General features: G+C 41.0%; 1 protein-coding gene across 1 annotated transcript in view; it reads left to right on the top strand.

Annotated features, from left to right (window-relative positions):
* Nucleotides 1-14,717, top strand: part of LOC131353269 (uncharacterized) — a 230,517-nt gene that overhangs the window by 91,347 nt on the left and 124,453 nt on the right. The gene's annotated exons all lie outside the window — the stretch shown is intronic.

Here is a 14,717-nt window from a genome sequence, read left to right as displayed (position 1 = left end):
ACATACTGTTTTCCTTTATAAGCTTATTATTATTATTATTATTATTATTATTATTATTATTATTATTATTATTATTAGTGGTGCTTGCTATGCAAAGCATCACTATTACTATTCCTCATACTTATTATTATTATTATTATTATTATTATTATTATTATTATTAGTGGTGCTTGCTATGCAAAGCAACACTATTACTATTCCTCTTACTTATTATTAGTGGTGCTTGCTATGCAAAGCATCACTATTACTATTCCTCATACTTATTATTATTATTATTATTATTATTATTATTATTATTATTATTATTATTAGTGCAGCTTGCTACGCAAAGCAACACTATTACTATTCCTCTTACTTATTATTAGTGGTGCTTGCTATGCAAAGCATCACTATTACTATTCCTCATACTTATTATTATTATTATTATTATTATTATTATTATTATTAGTGGTGCTTGCTATGCAAAGCAACACTATTACTATTCCTCTTACTTATTATTAGTGGTGCTTGCTATGCAAAGCATCACTATTATTATTCCTCATACTTATTATTATTATTATTATTATTATTATTAGTGCAGCTTGCTACGCAAAGCAACACTATTACTATTCCTCTTACTTATTATTAGTGGTGCTTGCTATACAAAGCATCACTATTACTATTCCTCATACTTATTATTATTATTATTATTATTATTATTGCTAATGCTAACGTTAATGCTAATGTTAGCGCTAATGCTAATGCTAACGTTGATGCTAACGATAATGCTAATGTTGATGCTAATGTTAGTGCAACATACATGTGATATATCAAACCGCTCAGAACAATCAGGGGAAGTGCGTCACGGATGAGTTTTGGCACGGCAAGCACCACTCACATTTTCTTCAGGAAATGTACGTCTAGTTATTAGTGGTGCTTAGCATTGGCGCTAGCATTAGCATTAACCTTAGCGTTAGCATTAATGTTAGCATTAGCATTAATGTTAGCATTAGCTTTTGCATTGATATTAGCATTAGCATTGGCGTTAGCATCAACATTAGCGTTAGCATTAATGTTAGCATTAGCATCAACGTTAGCATTAGCATTAATGTTAGCATTAGCATTGGCATTAATGTTCGCGTTAGCGCTAGCATTAGCATTAGCATCAACATTAGCATTAGCGCTAGCATTAGCATCAACATTAGCATTAGCATGAGCATTAACAATAGCATGAGCATTAACCTTATCATTAGCCTTAACATGAGTATGCATAATGCATACACGTGACATTTCAAAACACTCAGTACAAAGAGGGGAAATGCATGACATGAATCCGGGTGAGGTCACATAACGTCACATGTGACCCCGCCCTCCAAATCGGGTTGACGTCACAACACGTCATGGGACTCCCACCCACGGGAATTATGGGAAATTGCAAAATTACAGCTACATACACATGTGACATATCAAAACACTCAATCCAATGTGGGGAATTGAGTGATGTGTGTCAAAATGACGTCACATGACGTCAGATGACACCCCCAGGAATTATGGGAAATCGCAAAATTAGGGCAATATACACGTGACATCGTGTATACAGTATACACGTGACATCAAACCGTTCAGCACAATGAGGGGAAATGTGTCATGGACGAGTTTTGCCACGGCAAGCACCACTCACATTTTTTTCAGGAAATGTTCATGTCTAGTTATTATTATTACTGGTGCTTGCTATGCAAAGCATCACTATTATTATTCCTCATACTTATTATTATTATTATTATAATTCTTCTTCTTCTTCCGTACAAATTTTGTCCGCTAACTAGTCCCGCACCGTTTGTCGTAGTCCCACGAATGAGGTGTCAAATCGTGCGGCTTGTTCGGGAAAGATGTGCTATGACTTTTATAAGCGATTGGAATTCCGGTATTCCCGGTACGGAAGCTCAAAATGGAATTTTTTCCCATAGACCTCCATTATAAATGGTGGAGGGTTCCAAAAGTTTTGACATCACAAAAGTATTGGCACCCTATGTTAAATGCTCATGTTAAGGCTAATGATAACATTTATGCTAATGCTAAAGCTAACGTTAATGCTAACGTTAGCGCTAATGCTAATGCTAACGTTGATGCTAACGATAATGCTAACGCTATCGCTAATGCGAGTGCTAACGTTGACGCTAATGTTAGTGCAACATACACATGTGATATATCAAACCGCTCAGAACAATCAGGGGAAGTGCATCACGGATGAGTTTTGGCACGGCAAGCACCACTCACATTTTCTTCAGGAAATGTACATGTCTAGTTATTAGTGGTGCTTGCTATGCAAAGCATCACTATTACTATTCCTCATACTTATTATTAGTGGTGCTTGCTATGCAAAGCATCACTATTATTATTATTATTATTATTATTATTATTATTATTATTATTATAATTCTTCTTCTTCTTCTTCTACCGTACAAATTTTGTCCGCTAACTAGTCCCACACCGTTTGTCGTAGACCCACGAATGAGGTGTCAAATCGTGCGGCTTGTTTGGGAAAGATGTGCCATGACTTTTATAAGCGATCGGAATTCCGGTATTCCCAGTATGGAAGCTCAAAGTGGAATTTTGTCCCATAGACCTCCATTATAAATGGTGGAGAGTTCCAAAAGTTTTGACATCACAAAAGTATTGGCACCCTATGTTAAATGCTCATGTTAAGGCTAATGATAAGGTTAATGCTTATGCTATTGTTAATGCTAATGCTAGCGCTAATGCTAATGTTGATGCTAATGCTAATGCTAGCGCTAACGCGAACATTAATGCCAATGCTAAAGGTAACGCTAATGCTAACGCTAATGCTAACATTAATGCAAATGCTAATGTTGATGCCAATGCTAATGTTGATGCCAATGCTAATGTCAATGCAAAAGCTAATGCTAACATTAATGCTAACGCTAAGGTTAATGCTAATGCTAGCGCCAATGCTAACGCTGATACTAATGCTAACGTTAATGCTAACTCTAATGCTAATGCTAACGTTGATGCTAATGCTAATGCTAACATTAATGCTAACGATAACGTTGATGCTAATGCTAACGATAATGCTAACGTTGATGCTAATACTAACGCTAATGCTAACATTAATGTTAATGCTAATGCTAACTTTGATGCCAATGTTACTGCAACATACACATGTGATATATCAAACCGCTCAGCACAATGAGGGGAAGTGAGTGACGTGTGTCCAGTGGACGTCACATCACGTCATGGGACTCCCACCCACGGGAATTATGGGAAATTGCAAAATTACAGCTACATACACATGTGACATATCAAAACACTCAATCCAATGAGGGGAATTGAGTGACGTGTGTCAAAATGACGTCACGTGATGTCAGATGACACCCCCAGGAATTATGGGAAATCGCAAAATTAGGGCAATATACACGTGACATATCAAACCACTCAGCACAATGAGGGGAAATGCGTCAGGGACGAGTTTTGCCACGGCAAGCACCACTCACATTTTCTTCAGGAAATGTACATGTCTAGTATTATTATTACAATTCTTCTTTTTCTTTTGTACCAAATTTTGTCCGCTAACTAGTCCCGCAATTTTTGTAGTAGACCCACGAATGAGGTGTCAAATCGTGCGGCTTGTTCGGGAAAGATGTGCTATGACTTTTATAGGCGATCGGAATTACGGTATTCCCGGTATTCAGACCGCTACTGTGTGTGTGTGTGACGTCAGCTAGAGTGAGGGAAGAGGTTGGACGCATCGTCTTTAAACTGTTCCCAGCGCACACGCTAGTTCGTTTAGACTTCATATTTTAACTGTGACTTTAGATTGAATATATTATTTGAGAATGTCTTGCAATAGTTTAAGCATGTATAGCTTTTATACTTGTAACCGAGTGTAGTACTAAGTGCTGTGACGTAAACCTCATCTTTATAAGTTAACTTGCCAGTGATGGCTTTCATCCCTTATGGTATTTTGTTAGCGTGTCCGCCTCTCATGCTGGAGACCCGGGTTCGAGACCCGCTTGGAGTTGTATTTATGTATTTTTTCAGAATTTCTTGCAATAGTTTAAGCAACATATCGCTTAAACGGTAATAGCTAGAAACATGCTTCCAATGCTAAAATGCTGCTTAGGTGTGCTATTAGTTTTCATGCTGATAAGTATTATAGTTTTTTCTAGATGGTTTTTTAAATGTATTTTTCACGGACTTCAGACCGCTGCTCTGTGTGTGTGTGTGTGTGTGTGAGACGTCAGCTAGAGTTAGGCAGGAGGGTTTTTTTTTTAAATAATTTGAGTATGTCTTGCAATAGTTTAAGCAACATAGCATTCTAGTTCTGTTTAGAATTATTGTCACATGAATCATGTAAGAAATAACTGAAGGAGTTGATTGTTCACCCGTGCTAATGCCGAACTCACACTGCACGAAGTTGTCGAATCACTGTTTCTTTCACACTGCACAACTATCTAGGGTAGCATTCAGTCGCTGCTGTGTTCACTCTGCACGATGGATCGGCGACAGGAGGTTTCACACTGCTTGAGTTCACAATAGGAAAAATCACTGACAACTCTGTCTGGTCTGCAAACTGTGTTTCACGACCGAACATACACTAGAAATAATAAGGAAATAATGCAAGATCACACGTGAGTTTAGAGTTCTTGTGCAAGACCAGAAATAGTACCATGCAAAAAGTTTGCGAATCAAATGCTCTGTGTGGGGAAGAAGGATTGTGCGTTCTGCATAATTAAACAAATAATTAATTTTGCAATGTGCTGCTGCAGCTGGTGAAGCAAATGTTTCTGCTTTATTTCTGTTTGATGCTATGCTATATAACTATATTTAAGACATTTTTTTCTGATAAAAATAATAAATTCTAATTTCTGATAATATTTAGTTTCAGCCGAAGCCATGCTTGCTGTTATTGTGGTCTATAACTCCTCCCCGAACTACTCGCTGTCCTGTATCTCGCTTTCTCATTGGCTGTAGGTCATCGCCAAGGTATGTTTAACTCCTTTCAAACTGCAAACTTATATATATACACTGTATTGCCAAAAGTATTCACTCACCTGCCTTGACTCGCATATGAACTTAAGTGACATCCCATTCCTAATCCATAGGGTTCAATATGACGTCGGTCCACCCTTTGCAGCTATAACAGCTTCAACTCTTCTGGGAAGGCTGTCCACAAGGTTTAGGAGTGTGTTTATGGGAATTTTTGACCATTCTTCCAGAAGCGCATTTGTGAGGTCACACACTGATGTTGGACAAGAAGGCCTGGCTCTCAGTCTCTGCTCTAATTCATCCCAAAGGTGTTCTATCGGGTTGAGGTCAGGACTCTGTGCAGGCCAGTCAAGTTCATCCACACCAGACTCTGTCATCCATGTCTTTATAGACCTTGCTTTGTGCACTGGTGCACAGTCATGTTGGAAGAGAAAGGGGCCAGCTCCAAACTGTTCCCACAAAGTTGGGAGCATGGAAATGTCCAAAATGTCTTGGTATGCTGAAGCATTCAGAGTTCCTTTCACTGGAACTAAGGGGCCAAGCCCAGCTCCTGAAAAACCACCCCACACCATAATCCCCCCTCCACCAAACTTTACACTTGGCACAATGCAGTCAGACAAGTACCGTTCTCCTGGCAACCGCCAAACCCAGACTCGTCCATCAGATTGCCAGATGGAGAAGCGCGATTCCTCACTCCAGAGAACGCATCTCCACTGCTCTAGAGTCCAGTGGCGGCATGCTTTACACCACTGCATCCGACGCTTTGCATTGCACTTGATGTATGGCTTGGATGCAGCTGCTCGGCCATGGAAACCCATTCCATGAAGGTCTCTGCGCACTGTTCTTGAGCTAATCTGAAGGCCACATGAAGTTTGGAGGTCTGTAGTGATTGACTCTGCAGAAAGTTGGTGACCTCTTCGCACTATGCGCCTCAGCATCCGCTGACCCCGCTCCGTCAGTTTACGTGGCCTACCACTTCGTGGCTGAGTTGCTGTCGTTTCCAAACACTTCCACGTTCTTATAATACAGCTGACAGTTTACTGTGGAATATTTAGGAGCGAGGAAATTTCACGACTGGATTTGTTGCACAGGTGGCATCCTATCACAGTTCCACGCTGGAATTCACTGAGCTCCTGAGAGCGACCCATTCTTTCACAAATGTTTGTAAAAACAGTCTGCATGCCTAGGTGCTTGATTTTATACACCTGTGGCCATGGAAGTGATTGGAACACCTGATTCTGATTATTTGGATGGGTGAGCGAATACTTTTGGCAATATAGTGTACCAATCAGCCATAATATGACCACAGACAGGTGAAATGAATAACACTGATTACCTCCTCATCATACCACCTGTTAGTGGGTGGGATATATTAGGCAGCAAGAGAACATTTTGTCTGCAAAGATGTGTTAGAAGCAGGAAAAATGGGCAAGTGTAAAGCCTCGTTCACACTACAGGATTTTAAGCCCGATTTAAGGCCGATTTGAAAAAATTAGCCACCAACAATGTTGGAGACGTCAAGAAGAGCGCTATGCATCAGCCACTGTTGTCACCAGACGAGCCTTTGGTGGTGGTGGTGTTACAGTCTGGGCAGGTGTGTCTACTCAATGCAGAACTGCTTTACATCTTGTGAAAGGTAAAGTGACAAGCCAATACTACCTGAATAACATCATTAATCCAGTCATTGTGCCCCTGCATGAACACCACAGGCCTAATTTCATCTTCATGGGTGACAGTGCTCCAGCTCATCAAGGTCCCATCATTAGGGAACTGCTGGTAACCCAGCTGGAGGCTGGGGTACCTCAAATGGAGTGGCCTGCAATTTCTCCAGACCTGAGAAAAGGGCCACCCTTCAAGGAGAGTGGAATGCTATGCCTCAGCAGACAATAGCCAAATATCCTTAAATTTTGTGAGTAGTATATATATATATATATATATATATATATATATATATACCCCCCTACAAATCATTGAATAATTCAGGTGCTGTTTTTCAGGGCTTAGGCTCAGCCCCTTAGTTCCAGTGAAAGGAAATCAGCATAGCATATGCTTCAGCATAGCAAGACATTTTTGACAATTTCATGCTTCCAACTTTGTGGGAATAGTTTAGTGATGACCCCTTCCTGTTCCAACAAGGCCGCGCACCAGTGCACAAAGCAAGGTCCATAAAGACATGGATAAGCGAGTTTGGTGTGGAGGAACTTGACTGGCCTGCACAGAGTCCTGACCTCAACCTGATAGAACACCTTTGGGATGAATTAGACAGAGACTGAGAGCCAGGCCAAAACTGAGATGTATGCCTTTACATGCAGACTAATTTAATATGGAGTTGGCCTGTCCTTTGCAGTAATAACAGCTCCAGCTCTTCTGGGAAGGCTTTCCACAAGGTTAACGAGTGTGTTTATGGGAATCTTTTACCATTCCTCTAGAAGCGCATTTGTGAGGTCAGGCACTGATGTTGGACGAGAAGGTCTGGCTCGCAGTCTTTGCTCTAATTAATCCTAAAGGTGTTATATCGGCTTGAGGTCAGGACTAGTGCACAGTCATGGTGGAACAGGAAGAGGCCATCCTCAAACTGTTTCCACAAAGTTCTGAGCATGAAATTATTGGTATGTTGAAACATTAAAAACAACACAAAAGTTTCTCTCACTGGAACTAAGGGGCCAAGCCTAACACCTGAAGAATTCATTGATTTGGAGGGGTGTCCCAATATCCTCACCTGCTTTCAGATGTATGTTGATCAATTGCATATGTTTTTTAGAGGGAATATTGTGAATAGCCAAAAAACTACATGAAAGAATTATTGTATGTGCAAAAGTAAGTGAAGCCCGAGCTGCATTGGTAGAGTCGAGTCAAGTGGGTAACAGATTCGGGTCAAACACATTTGGGTGCTTAATTAATCAGTTAAGCAGACCAATCAAATTAGACATCCTTAGGAAAGTGGTTGGGCAACACTGATTAAAAGAGAGAGGAAACCAATCAAACCACTGTAGAGCCATGGAGTCAAACAATGCCAAGAGGAAAGGAGATATCCAAGGACATCAGGAAGAAGGTGGTGACAGTCTGGGATCAGTCTGGGGAAGGCTATAAGACCATCTCCAAGAGATTCCAACTCCATCTATCTACTGTAAGACAAATCATCTACAAATGGAGGGCATTCAACATGGACACAACTCTGCCTAGAAGTGGACGCCCATCAAAACTATCATAAAGAAGCACTAGAAAATAATAAATGAGGTAAAGGCCAACCCACACATCACCTCTAGAGAGTTGCAGACCTCTCTGGCAGCATCTGGGGTAAATTTACATGCATCTACAATCAGACAAAAATTGAACAGAGATGACATTTATGGGCAGGTTGCTAGAAAGAAGCCTCTGCTCTCAAAAAATAACAAAGCTGCCCGTTTCAACTTTGCCAGAAAGCATTTGGACAAACCAGAGGCCTTTTGGAAGTCCATTCTTTTGGAGTCCAAAATAGATTTATTTGGTCATAATCAAAGCCGCCATGTTTGGAGAAAAGCCAACACTGAATTCCAGGAAAAGAACCTCCTCCTAACAGTGAAGCATAGTGTTGGAGATGTGGTCTGGGGCTGCTTTTCTGCCAGGGCGACTCCATATTATTCAGGGAAACTTGAATTCTCAGACCTATCAACAAATTCTTGAAGAGAATCTCCTGCCATCAGTCAGAGAGCTGAAGCTGGGCTGAAAATGGGTGATGCAACAAAACAATGACCCTAAGCATTCAAGCAAATCCACTAAGGAATGGCTTAAAAGAAAGAAGTTTCACACTCTTGATTGGCCTAGTCAGAGTCTGGATCTCAATCCAATTGAAATGTTGTGGCTAGACCTGAAGCGGGCGGTACATGCCAGATGTCCTTCCACCCTCTTTCAACTGGCTGAGTTCTGCAAGGAGGAGTGGGCAAAAATCCCCAAAGACAGATGTGAGGAGACTGGTCAGTGGTTACAGAAGACATTTGGTTGAAGTAATGGCTGCAAAAGGAGGTGCCACAAGCTACGAAATAAAAGGCTTCACTTACTTTTGCACATACAATAATTTGGCTACTCGCAAAATTCCCTAAACAAACATATGCAATTGATCAACATACATCTGACATTTAATTTATAAAAAGCAGGTGATGATAAATGTAAGAGAAACAAAAACTGTAAGGAGAGAGAGCTGCGTTTACAGAGCTGTGTTTGTGAAGTTGCAGCGAGGAATCAAGAGGTTCAGTAGGCTATTTGCTTTTAATGAATGGTTACAGTCATGGTGTCAAAATAAGAAATTATCCTTTGTTGATAACTGGAATGTTTTCCGGGAGCATCCTAGGCTCTACTGTACTAATGGCCTGCACCCTAGCAGAGTTGGAGAAGCAGTCCTCTCGGACAACATTTCCAGGACACTACGCATCATCTGACAGGTAAGTCATACCTCAGATCACAATTATAATTGCTACTTTTCAACTCACCAGATTGATTCAAGTGCACACATAGCTCGTCTTATAGAAACTGTGTCTGGTCCCCGAATAGTGAGATCAAAGAATAAATTTGTTAAATGTTCTCAAAATAATCTAATCACCATCAAATGGGAAAAAGGCCAAATAAGTAAACCAAAAGAAGAAGAAAATTAGATCCCTTCCCCCAAAAGCACTTATTGTTAATGAAATGATCTCAAATTATAGATTTGATGCATTGTGCCTTACCGAAAACCTGGCTTAGACCAAATGACTACATTGGTCTGAATGAGTCTACTCCATCAGGATATTTGATATTTGACCCCATCAGACTGGTCGTAAAAGTGGTGTTGCAGCTATCTATAACAATTTTCTTACCGTTACTCAGAAAACAGGACCCAGGTTTAACTTATTCAAAGTGCTTGTCCTTAATGTTGCACTCACTGACATACATAAAAAAATCCCTGCTATATCTTGCTCTGGCCACCATGTAGAGACCCCCGGGGTCCTACATTGATTTTCTTAAAGAGTTTGCACATCTACTCTCAGACGTACTGATTAATTTTGACAAAGTGTTGATTATAGGAGATTTTAACATTCATGTAGATGATGCTAATGACACTTTAGAACTTGCATTTATGGATTTACTAAATTCCTTTGAGGTTAGACAAAACATTACTAGACCAACTCATTGTTTTAATCCTACACTAGATTTAATTATATCACATGGAACAGATGTCACTGATATAGATATTCTACCTCAAGGTGATGATATCACAGACCATCACCTCTTAGTGTACACTCTACCTGTAGAACATATTAGCCATGTCTCCCCACGTTATTGATTTGGTAGAAATACTAATCCGACCACTAAAGACAGATTCACAAGTAATCTGCCGGATCTGTCTCAATTTCTTACTAGACCCCAGATAGATAAATGCAGATGATATAGATGAAGTAACTAACAGCATAGACACTATTTTCACCAGTACACTAGACACTGTTACCCCCATCCGATTAAAAACGTTCAGAGATAAAACACCTGCACCATGGTATAATAGCCTGTAAGAAAAATAAAATAATGAGGGCGTTGAAGATCTTGATGTAGAAGTTTATTGCAGCGTCACAGTGGCAAAATACATAAAGTACTTTGGGTTCATCTGAGTCAAAAAGAATGCAGGACAAATCCTGCTCAAACATTTTATACAGTTTTTCCCATGTGTAATTTAAATGAGTTTCACTTTAAATGTAAATTAATGTACGAACTGAGTATTCCCCAAATGACTGGGTAATACTGTCGCCTAGCTGGATGTCCTTAAATGATAATCACGGTCATGTACACCTTGGCTAGGTATTGTTCTAGGTGTTATCACCCAAATGGTCGGGCAATACTAAATGGTAATCACAGTCACGTATACACTTTGTTCAGTGATGGTCCTTGATGTCTGCCGCTCCCATACTAAAAATTGATTGGATTAAGTGTTCTAAATGTTTGGTAAGGGTGCTTTAGCCAATGTAAAAATACCAAATAGATAAACTCATTTGAATTAAACATATTTCTATATGATATGTAAGCCTTTTTGGGAATAAGCTCTTTCAGATGTGTACTGTGGAGTGGAATCTGGGTTGAGGCAGTCTGTAGTTTCTTACAAGTCACACTCACACCCTCAAGAGAGCAACCCATAACCTCGAGTGAAAGTGGAGAAAAACTAAATTAGAAGTTTTTAGAATTGCGTATAAAGACAGTATGTCCAGCTATAGACAGGCTCTAAAAGCTGATAGGGCTGAACATCTGAGCAAACTGATAATAATATATTACATAATACAATAAACCAAAACAATCCCAGATTCTTATTTAGTACAGTGGCTAACAAAACATCAGATATCTGTATAGAGTATTTCTTCACAGTTTAGTAATGAGGACTTTATGAATTACTTCACCGAAAAAAATTATAGTATCAGGAACAAAATAATGGATGTTCAACCTTTGACAGCATCCTGTGATCTAGTCCAGCCTAAAGCTCCACATTTATAGCTACAATGCTTTACAGGTATAGGACAAGAAGAGCTGTATAAACTTATCACCACGGCTAATTCAACAATGTGTTTGTCAGATCCAGTTCCAACTAGATTGCTGAAAAAAGTGATACATACAGCTGGAGAGCCTCTTCTAAACATTAATAATTCCTTGTTATATTTAAGTCACCAAACTTTCTGTTTATATCTAAAATATTAGAAAAGGTGGTGTCTGCTCAATTATGCTCCTTCTTACAGGAAAACAATATCCTTGACGAATTTCAGTCAGGTTTCAGGCCCCATCATAGCACAGAAACTGACTTGTTAGCTTCGGACCAAGGCTGCATCTCCATTTTAGTCCTGCCTGATCTTAGTGCTGCATTAGACACTATAGATCATAACATTCTCGTAGATCGCTTACAAAATCACATAGGTATGCAGGGACAAGCATTAAATGGGTTAGATCCTACCTGTCAGATCGATACCATTTTGTAGATTTAAATAGAGAACAGACATATTACTTAGAGACAGACATATTACTTATTGGTCCAACAGTACACCAAAAGTTCTCACATTTCAACTTGCATTTCGAAGGATGTACTATTACTACTAGCTTGACAGTGAAAGACCTGGGTGTAATATTAGACATCAATTTGTCCTTTGAAAATCATATATCCAGTATTACTTAAACAGCCTTCTTCCACCTTAGAAATAACAGCTTAGGAACATTTTGTCTGTATCTGATGCAGAAAAGCTAGTTCATGCATTCATGACCTCCAGACTGGTCTATTGTAATGCATTACTAGGTAGTTGTCCTAAATCTTCAATAAACAAACTACAGTTAGTTCAGAATGTAGCCACTAGAGTACTTACTCGGTCAAGAAAATATGATCATATAACCCCAATATTATCATTCCTGCACTGGCTACCTGTTAAGTTTAGAATTGATTATACACTAGCACTACTTACGTACAAGGCTCCAAATTGTTTTAGCTCCCACGTATCTAGCCATTTTTCTTACACATTACAATCCACCACAATGAACTGTCTTATGGCCTTTGATAAGACTACAGAAACTGTGGCCTACCTGAGATTTGAGACCAAAAAAGAGGTGAGACAGTTACTGGGGCTGGCTGGCTATTATTATTATCTGCATAATTATTTGGATGTTACCACCCTGCTAACTAATTTCACTAAAATCTCACTTAAAAGGGAGTGCCAGACCCTTTCCAGTGGACAGTCATGTCAACAAGCTTTCCACTAAGGTAAAATCTGCACTCTGTGGTGGGCCACTTCTGTATTCCCCTTTTCTCTTTTTTTTTTTTTTTGCAGATGGACATGTTGGAAAGGGGGCTGGTGGTGTGTTCAAGTCAAAGTCAAAGAAGCTTTATTGTCACTTCAACCTTATATAGCTGATGCAGTACACAGTGAAATTAGACAGTGAGTGCAAATATTAAAGTGACACATGTAAACAGGATCACAGGATCAATATAAAAATGTAAAGTGAAATGTAAAGTGACATGTGCATGCAAACAAGACAATTAGTGTGTGTGTGTCTGTGTCCAGCACAGTTCAGTTCTCGTTTGGAACACAGTACTCAGTTTTTGTGTGTGTGTTATGTATGTGTGCGTGTGTCCGTGTCCAGCACAGTTCAGTTTCCCCTGTTGAGATACCTGATTGCCTGAGGGAAGAAACTGTTACACAGTCTGTGCAGGACCGAATGCTTTGGTACCTCTTTCCAGATGGCAGAAGGGTGAAGAGTGTGTGTGAGGCGTGTGTGGGATCATCCACAATGCTGTTAGCTTTGCGGATGCAGTGTGTGGAGTAAATGTCTGTAATGGAGGGAAGAGAGACTCCGATGATCTTCTCAGTTGTCCTCACTATCCGCTAAAGGGTCTTGCGATCCGAGATGGTGCAATTCGCAAATGAGGCAGTGATGCAGCTGCTCAGGATGCTCTTGATGGTCCCTCTGTAGAAGGTGGTCAGGATGGGAGGTGGTGGATGAGCCTTCCTCAGCCTTCGCAGGAAGTAGAGATGCTGCTGGGCTTTTCTGGTGATGGAGCTGGTGTTGAGTGACCAGGTGAGGTCCTCCACCAGGTGAACACCAAGGAATTTGGTGCTCTTGACGATCTCTACAATGGACCCATTGATGTTCAGTGGAGAATGGTCACTCTTCGCTCTCCTGAAGTCAACAACCATCTCTTTAGTCTTGCCGATGTTCAGAGACAGGTTATTGACTACACCAGGCTGCTAGTTGTTGCACCTCCTCTCTGTATGCTGACTCCTCGTTCTTGCTGATGAGACCCACTACGGTCGTGTCATCGGCGAACTTGATGATGTGGTTGGAGCCGTGCATTGCTGCACAGTCGTGAGTCAGCAGAGTGAACAGCAGTGGACTGAGCACACAGCCCTGAGGAGCTCCAGTGCTCAGTGTGGTGGTGCTGGAGGTGCTGTTCCCGATCCGGACTGACTGAGGTCTTCCAGTCAGGAAATCCAGGATCCAACTGCAGAGGGAGGTGTTGAAAAAAACCAAGATGGCGCCGGTGAGGTTGGCTGCCGTCACGACTGCTCCTACAACTTTTTCTTTGTTTTTGTGTTTTAAATTAAGTTTCAGTACAGTAATACCGGCTAATTCTCCATCATGGAGTACATTCGTTACAATAGAGATACTCTTATTACTCACAATTCGACGTTTTTTACCCCGGATCCAAGCTGGCCGAGTGAGATCCTGAGGGAGAACAAAGGACGCAACCCGAAGCGGCGGCCCCATGGGAAACGAGCTGGCGTCAGGAACAGGCTGAGAGCCCATGCACACCGCACACCTCTGCCTAGCATCCTGCTCGCCAACGTCCAGTCGCTGGAGAACAAGCTTGATGACCTCAGGGCCAGGGTAAAGTTCCAGAGAGACATTCGGGACTGCAATCTCCTCTGCTTCACCGAGACATGGCTGAACCCAGCGGTGCCAGACCACGCCATCCAGCCGGCCGAGTTCTTCTCGGTCCACCGCATGGACAGAACACTGGAGTCGGGGAAGTCGAGAGGAGGCGGTGTGTGTTTAATGGTGAACAGCAGCTGGTGCGACAGCGCGAGCATTGTTCCTCTCACACGCTCCTGCACACCCAACCTGGAACTACTGACCATCAAATGTCGTCCTTTTTATCTTCCTCGGGAGTTTACATCGGTCATAGTCAGCGCCGTTTATATTGGACATGGACACTGCTTTATGCGAGCTGCATGAAGCACTCATACATCACCAGACACTAC

Source organism: Hemibagrus wyckioides, linkage group LG05 (genome assembly GCF_019097595.1).
Source record: "Hemibagrus wyckioides isolate EC202008001 linkage group LG05, SWU_Hwy_1.0, whole genome shotgun sequence".
Classification (NCBI taxonomy): domain Eukaryota; kingdom Metazoa; phylum Chordata; class Actinopteri; order Siluriformes; family Bagridae; genus Hemibagrus; species Hemibagrus wyckioides.
The sequence above is the reverse complement of the archived record's forward strand: the minus strand, read 5'-3'. Positions and strand labels throughout refer to the sequence as shown.